The following is an 8,498-nucleotide window of genomic DNA, read 5'->3' on the forward strand; positions in this document are numbered from 1 at the left end:
ATTAACATCTGGATACCATTGTTCAGAATCATCTGAAATGCTTTTTTCATTCAGGCACTGAATAGAAAATACTGTCGTCATCATCATAACTCTCACAGGCTCAATAATGGGTAGCAGAACTCTCCCCATGTAGTTAGAAAAAACGAATTTCTGTGATCATGTGCTGTGAGCGCTAATCTCAAAGGAGTTGAGCTTGTGAGCATTAAAAAAAGGTTCAGAGCTTTGTCAAAGGTGAGTAAAAAAAGACACCAACTACCATTTAGAGTGTATTCTGTAATATTTGGTGACTAATATTGCAGATTTCTAGTAAATACAAAATTTGCATAACTATGTAGGAAATCCACAAACACATATGCATTAATATGTTAAAATAATAGTTAATAAGGAAATAACTGTGACTTACTTTCCTTCTTATCTCATATGATAAACACGGTAATATTTTTTAACAGAACTCTCCAGGGTGCAAGGGCCATGTTTTGTCAGGAAACCAGAAAGATTTTAAAGGGCAAAACAATTGAGAGACACGAAACTGAAAAGGGTTAAAACCGGGACATCGAGAAGTGTCAAAACAACAAATGGCACGATGAAAATCGAGGTCAGCAGAATAAAACTAAAGTCAGAACCTCAATAGATCAAAAAAATAAATAAAATACCTGCAATATATTTAGCAGTTTGTTTTGTTTAGTAGGTTTAGATTTAGAAGTTTTTTGTTATCCGCAGCCTGGATAAACAAGGTGGGCAGCTATTTAAATCCACCTTTACAACAGGTGACAAATCTAGGCGCCATACCCACCAACAAAGGGATTATATGCTGTCAAATGGAGTAAGCTGTGCATTCAAGGCACACTCAGCTGCCAGAAGAAAAAAAATTCAAAAATATAATGGGACGTGGGCCTACAAAACTAATACTGTCAAGAAACTCAGATGTCCAGTCAGTTGTACTTGTTCCCTTAAATTTATCCAACGTCATTTTGAGATTTCACTCACGTTTTAAGAGAACACTGCCTACTCATTCTTAAGGGCCAGTCTCAGCTTCTGCCTCCTCCAACTTTAGGGAATGACTTGCTGCGTTTCACTTGCTGTTAAAGGCACTGTGCTGTCTTGCATTCTAAATTCAAATGAATTCAAATCATACATTTAAACCTGACATTTTTGGTTACTTTCAATTGGACTTGCTGTCTCATAGATCACAGGTCCCAGGTTCAAATTCAGAAACATACTTCTTCTGGGTGGAGTTTCCATATCCTACCAGTTTTGGAATACATCTGTTCATAAAACACCAAAGACATATTCCGAAGTTAACTGATCTTTGCAAATGTATTATGTTACATCTGATAATCAGAATGCAATACAACCACAACATACAAGATGATGTTTAAGACTGCAGTAACTGAAAGAAAGATGCTGTATCAATGTAAAAAAGCACAAAAATCCTGGACACTACTGACATGTATTCACATCAAACTGTTTTTGTTACATTTTTCTGTTTTGTGCCCATAAACAGAGTAGCTGGTGTTTTAAATTCTGTCTTTTATTTATTACTAGTGAAACAGAACAGTAAGGAGGGCCCCACCTGGCTCCCTACTCCTGATGTCATGCCACCTCCTAACCTTGGCCCACAGCCTCTGTCTCGGATTAACACGAGTATATCACTCCTGCAAGCGAACCATGATGCATAGAGTGATGAGAGAAGTCAGAAAATCAACCAGAATGTTGAAGCAAATGATAGAAAAAAAAAACAATCTAAATTCGCGTTGGATTATATATATATATATATATATATATATATATATATATATATATATATATATATATATATATATATAGAGAGAGAGAGAGAGAGAGATGGTCAAATAATTATCAAAAACAATGTTTTCATTATAGAAGTCTACAAAGAATTTTACAAAAGAAGTGGCCAGTCCATTTCTCATTCTTAACTATTATTTAATTTATTTTCCCTATAACTATTTATTTAGGTCCTTCAGGTGTGATCTGATCATGCCAATATACAGTATATCATCTTTTCAATTTCTCTGTTGAGACATTAGCCAACTTTCTTAGCTATTGTTCGAGTCCCCTCTTCTGCTTTCCTTTTTTTGCGAATCTTTGTTGTTTTTGACCCTTTTTATACAGTACTGATCTTTATTTCTTTTGATTTTTGCTGCTCTTCTTGGTGATCCCACTTGATTTTTGTGGATTGGCTTGTTATTATTGAACAGGGTTTTTGGACTATTTAGTATTTAACTTGGTTCTGTTTGAATTCTACACTTTGTTCTTGATTTTTTTTACTGTTTTGTTTTTAAAGCTTCTTTGATTTAATGAATTAAAATATTAAATATTTATTATTTTGTTTATCTGTTCCACGGTTATTCAACAGTTCCTCTCTCCCATTTTGAGGTTTGACCTTTTGATATGGGCCTGCACTCAAATGCACTGTTTTTTATTATAAACACAGAAAATGGAAATAGCTACAATTTATAAAGCACAAACTACTCTATGAAAATAGTGTAGTCCCTGATTTAATATTACTAAATCTTAGTAAGTTGCCTTATAATATAATAAACTTGTTACATAACATATAATTTGATAATGCTTTCATTTGCTTTTCTTTAACCTTTTGCTATAAATGTCTCTTAGTGAACACTTTTTATTGATAACACATGAAGGGAAATGTTAGATAATGAATAAATAGTAAATGGGCCAGACTCCCAACCACTCCTTCAACTCAAATCTGAGTGCTTTCCAATTTCATTCATGAGAGTGTTTTCCAAAAGTTTTTTTTAACAATATTTTAGTAAAAATATACAGTATCTGGTTGGTTTGCTGGGAGTTATTTTAGGGTGTAGTATTCCTATTAAAGTTAATGGTAAAAATGTAACATATTTAAAAGCATAAGACTCATACATAGGCCTTCAGTTTTATCTAATATATGTAAACTTACTCAACTTTTCATGCTAGAATATTTACGTATATTTTATTTCCTTAAGTAAAAGTTACATTGCTTAAAAGAATGAATAAAACAATCAAAAACAAGTCATTAGTTAATATAACTCAGTATTAACTTTTATTTCTCACTGTATATTAAAATGAAGCTCCTTGTTGTAGTATTCCAGATCGGTGTGATGCTAAAAGATTTAAGCAAATAAATTTAACTTCACAAAATGTTTTACCAATAGTAAAACAATTTACCGTACTGCATACTGCTTATCAAGAGCATCAGGCTCAAAACAGTAAGGAACAAATCAGACAAAAGGTACCACAACAAGGTTAATATATATATATATATATATATATATATATATATATATATATATATATATATATATATATATATATATATATATATACAGTACAGGCCAAAAGTTTGGACACACCTCCTCATTCAATGTGTTTTCTTTATTTTCATGACCATTTACAGCACTCCATCACTCTCCTTCTTGGTCAAATAGTCCTTACACAGCCTGGAGGTGTGTTTGGGGTCATTGTCCTGTTGAAAAATAAATGATCGTCCAACTAACCTGACTTCTGCACAACACAACTGCTGGTCCCAACCCCATTGATAAAGCAAGAAATTCCACTAAATAACCCTGATAAGGCACACCGGTGAAGTGAAAACCATTTTAGGTGACTACCTGTTGAAGCTCATCGAGAGAATGCCAAGAGTGTGCAAAGCAGTAATCAGAGCAAAGGGTGGCTATTTTGAAGAAACTAGAATATAAAACATATTTTCAGTTGTTTCACCTTTTTTCAAGTACATAACTCCACATGTGTTCATTCATAGTTTTGATGCCTTCAGTCATGAAAATAAAGAAAACACATTGAATGAGGAGGTGTGTCCAAACTTTTGGCCTGTACACTATATATATATATATATATATATATATATATATATATATATATATATACACATACATATACACTGTATATATTGTGATGGACAGCCGGCAGCTCAACCTGGCTGTGATGCCCCGAGAAGGAAAAGATGGGGGAAGGCAGCAACTTTTTTGCCTCCCCTAAATGCTAGATGGCAGCTCCCCTGGATTATGGCGGTGGCCCAGATTCCCGTGGGGCATCCTGGGACTTGGAGTTCAGTTTCACTGCCCTTTTGGGGGCCATGGGTGCTGCCAGGTGGAGCTGTCATAGGACCGGAGGAGTCATACTTTTCCTATAGCCCAGAAGTCCTAATGGATCACATTGACAGGAGCCCCGAAGTACTTCTGGGCTGACTAAAGAATTTGAGTTCTCCATCTGACCCAGAAGTGCTGGCAAGTCACATGGAAGGAAGAACAGAAGCACTTCCAGGTCAGACACTATATAAAAGGACTGCTGAAGACCCAGCAGGCGAGCCTGAGTCAGGAGGTGATGGACAACACTTGCTGGGAGGGGTGGAGGAGAAGAATATTGTGCTTTATTGCTGAACTTATTGTGGCTGTGGTGCTTTGGAGGCACTGTATATGAAGAAGAAATAATAAAATACTTCTTGGTGCTTTTAACCTGTGTCCAGAACGTCTGTCTGTTGGGTTTAAAAAGGGGCAATAGTGGCACGCCTAGCATCCATCCATTTACAATATATATTGTGGAAGACTGCCCGCTTCCCATGCCGGTCTTCACCCCCAGGCCGCCAAGAGGAGCTCTCCCGACAGCAGGATCGTGCCCCGAGGTCCAGCAGGGCCTTATGGACTTTGTAGTGTTTATTCACAGCCCTGCTGGATACCTTGGGGGTGGGGGTGGGGGGCTTATGGGCTCTTGTGCCAAATGACCCGGGAGTATGTCACGGTCATGTGACGGGAAGGAACGATGTGCTCCCGGGTTGAAGAAAAGGACTGATTGCCCTGACCCGGAAGAAATAAGGAACTGTGGACTGATGGGACAGGAACACCTCCGGGTCAGGGGCTATAAAAGGACAGTGCCTCAGTCCAGACGCCGAGCTGTGCTGGGTGGGAGAGGAGCAAGTGTCTGGGCGAGGAGGAGTGGTTAAGTGTTTTGTGAATAGAGTAATTTATTGATATATGAGTAGTGTGGAAGGTGCTTGTAGCACTCTGAGGAATAATAATAAAAAGTCTTGGACTTTTACCTGGTGTTTGGAGTCATCTCTGAGGGTTCAAGGGAGCACTAGCGCCCCCTACTGCCACTATATATATATATACATATATATACACATATATACACATACATACACATATATATATATATATATATATATATATATATATACTAGCAAAATACCCATGCTTCGCAGCGGAGAAGTAGGGCGTTAAAGAATTTATGAAAAAGAAAAGGAAACATTTTAAAAATAACGTGACATGATTGTCAATGTAATTGTTTTGTGACTGTTATGAGTGTTGCTGTCATCAAGGATTTGATTATCATTATTTCTTTCAATCAGGTTCGTATTTGGAAGATGTGTTGTGTTCAAGTTATATTCTGTGTTTGTCAACCGTTGTAAAGATAACAGATTTCATTCATCGAAGTGTTCACTACCCAAATCGGTACTTGTGAATCTAAGATGTTTAACATGCATTCCCGGTATTAAGTTATGGATTTGCCTGCGAATATTTAGTTGGCAGCATGTCTATGACCTTAATTTAAACTTAAGCTTTACACCTTGCTTTGTTTCCGCAGTAGCTGCACTTATAAATATGCTTGTATGCGTCACTCGCTTCATATTCTTTTGCTGCCTTCTCAATTGTGTAATGCTTTTTTGAACAGGTTTTATTCATCGAAGTGATCACTACCCAAATCGGTACTCATGAATCTAAGATGTTTAACAGGCATTCCCGGTATTAAGTTGTGGATTTGCCTGCGAATATTTAGCTGTAGCGTGTCTATGAACTTAATTTATAGTTAAGCTTTACACCTTGCTTTCCTATTGATATGTCTACAAAGGCTTGTTCCTTTCTTACTGCATCAATAAATAGCTCGTCTTCCTCTTTATCTGAGACATCACACACTGCATGCACGGGTTTACTTTTCTCAGTCCTTCAAAGTCAGTTCATGTGAGCCGCTCGGAGTACATGCATTGAAGGTTCTCAGCTGTGCTTGTGCTATCTCGTGCGATCTTGCCATGTCCACGGCTTTATTTAATGTTAGCTCACACCCAGCACTTAAAAGTTTCTCTTGCACTTTTGCTGAGTTTGTGCCAAACACTATTCTATCCCTGACCATCTTCGTTTGCATAAGCACAGTCCTTCACCAGCAATTTTAACTTCGTTACAAAGTGATCCAAAGTCTCGTTTACTGCATACCCTGCGTCTTCTCATTAAACTTGTATCTCGTGAATATCGTATTCGTCGTAGGCATGACAAACGCCAGCAGCAGCATGTCTGTGAACTTAATTTAAACTTAATGTTTACACCGTGCTTTTTTTCCACAGTAGCTGCACTTATAAATATGCTTGTATGCGTCACTCGCTTCATATTCTTTTGCTGTCTTCTCAATTGTGTAATGCGTTTTTTGTTCAGCGCTCTTTGGAGCTCTTCCTTGTTCTCTGCGTACTGCGTTCCCAGTCAGTTCACGTGAGCCGCTCGGAGTACATGCATTGAAGGTTCTCAGCTGTGCTTGAACTATCTCGTGCGATCTTGCCATGTCCACGGCTTTATTTAATGTTAGCTCAGACCCGGCACTTAAAAGTTTCTCTCGCACTTTCGCTGTGTTTGTGCCAAACACTAGTCTATCCCTGACCATCTCATCTTCGTTTGCATAAGCACAGTCCTTCACCTGTGAATATTTAGCGGCAGCATGTCTATTGAATTGCTGCCGACGGATGGCCTTATATGGGCAGGCACTCAATTACATGGGAGGCGTGACGATGAGGGACGCAACTCTGCCTCACACGGCAACTGAGCTGCAGGCTATGGCCGTATATATGTACGTAAGTAGGTTCCAGTTATGACCATTACGCGTAGAATTTCTAAATGTAACCTGCCTAACTTTTGTAAGTAAGTTATTATGTCAGCACTTGTTACAGACATCTGCAAATGAACAAATTTTAAGTTCTGGGTGTTTCTGAGCAGCCTGATTTGGTTGTTAACAGTGACAGCAATTCCAATTATGTAGACAATTACTGTGCATTATTCAGCTGCAGGCTATGGCCGTATATATGTACGTAAGTAGGTTCCAGTTATGACCGTTACGTATAGAATTTCTAAATGTAACCTGCATAACTTTTGTAAGTAAGCTGTAAGAAATGAGCCTGCCAAATTTCAGCCTTCTACCTACATGGGAAGTTGGAGAATTAGTGATGAGTCAGTCAGTCAGTGAGGGCTTTGCATTTTATTAGTATAGATATCTATCTATAGATATATATCTATCTATCTATATCTATCTAGATATCTATCTATATCTATCTAGATATCTATCTATATCTATATCTATCTATATAATCTATGAATATATAGAAATGACTGATTGTTCCACTGATAAATTGAAAGAGGCAGATCACTGTCAGCCAAAGGTGGTACCGCGGGCCTCCGAAGAGAACTCCAAATCCCAGCCGCCCTTGCAAAGCCCAACAGAGCACATGCCAGGAGCGGGTGTACTCATTGGCTCACGGACAGGAGGTAGGGCTGAAGATGGCTCAAGCCTACGTCCGGCCGATTTAAATAATGTAGACATATGAGAACTGAAGAAATTACTCAAGCCCGTACATAGTTTTTTTCAGATGGCGACTGCAATCAAGAAGATTATTGAGGAGCTGGAAGCAATGGCCGACGCGCCTTTAAAAAGGCTAGAGGATTACCTGTGGCAGTTTGGTAGAGAGCCTCCTGTATTAATTAATTCGGCGGTACAGGTAAGGGTTACCGTCAAAGAAACAGGGAAGCAGAGAGATATGGGCCCGCGATTAATCAATAGCGGATGCAAAGTAACCGCGAGCCCTACAAAAGAGGCAGGAATAATGACCGAGTCAAAGGGGGAAGGATTGATCGAGCCAGAGCAGCTGAATAGTACTGCCTCCCGGAGCAATACGATCTTGAAGATCCCGACACCAGTCATTTATAAATCAAAGGGGGTTCAAACAGCAAAGGGTCTCTGTCTGGCATATAGAGAGACTCAGAAAAGTGTGCACAAGCCCCAGATTAAAAAGGAGATCCCAAAAGAGAAACGGGGGTCTCCTGATCAAGTTGAGATTGGAGCTGAGAGCTCATGTGCGGCGGTGGGCCCCTCCTTAGCAGATAAAGGGGCGGAGCATTAGTTTCTGAACTGTTTCCAGTCTCGCAGAGGGAGACTAGCAGGAGGACGGCGGCTGTGTTATGAATGCCACCAGCCGGGCCACATATGGCAAAATTGGCCACGGAGCACTGGGGAAAAACTGACTTGTTGAAGCTCGTCACAGGTAGTCACCTAAAATGGTTTTCACTTCACAGGTGTTCGTGCTCATCGAGAGAATGCTAAGAGAGAGTAAAAAGTAATCAGAGCAAAGAGTGGCTATTTTGAAGAAACTAGAATATAAAACATGTTTTAAGTTTTTTCACCTTTTTTTGTTAAGTACATAACTCCAC

This window comes from Polypterus senegalus, chromosome 5 (genome assembly GCF_016835505.1).
Source record: "Polypterus senegalus isolate Bchr_013 chromosome 5, ASM1683550v1, whole genome shotgun sequence".
Classification (NCBI taxonomy): Eukaryota; Metazoa; Chordata; class Cladistia; order Polypteriformes; family Polypteridae; genus Polypterus; species Polypterus senegalus.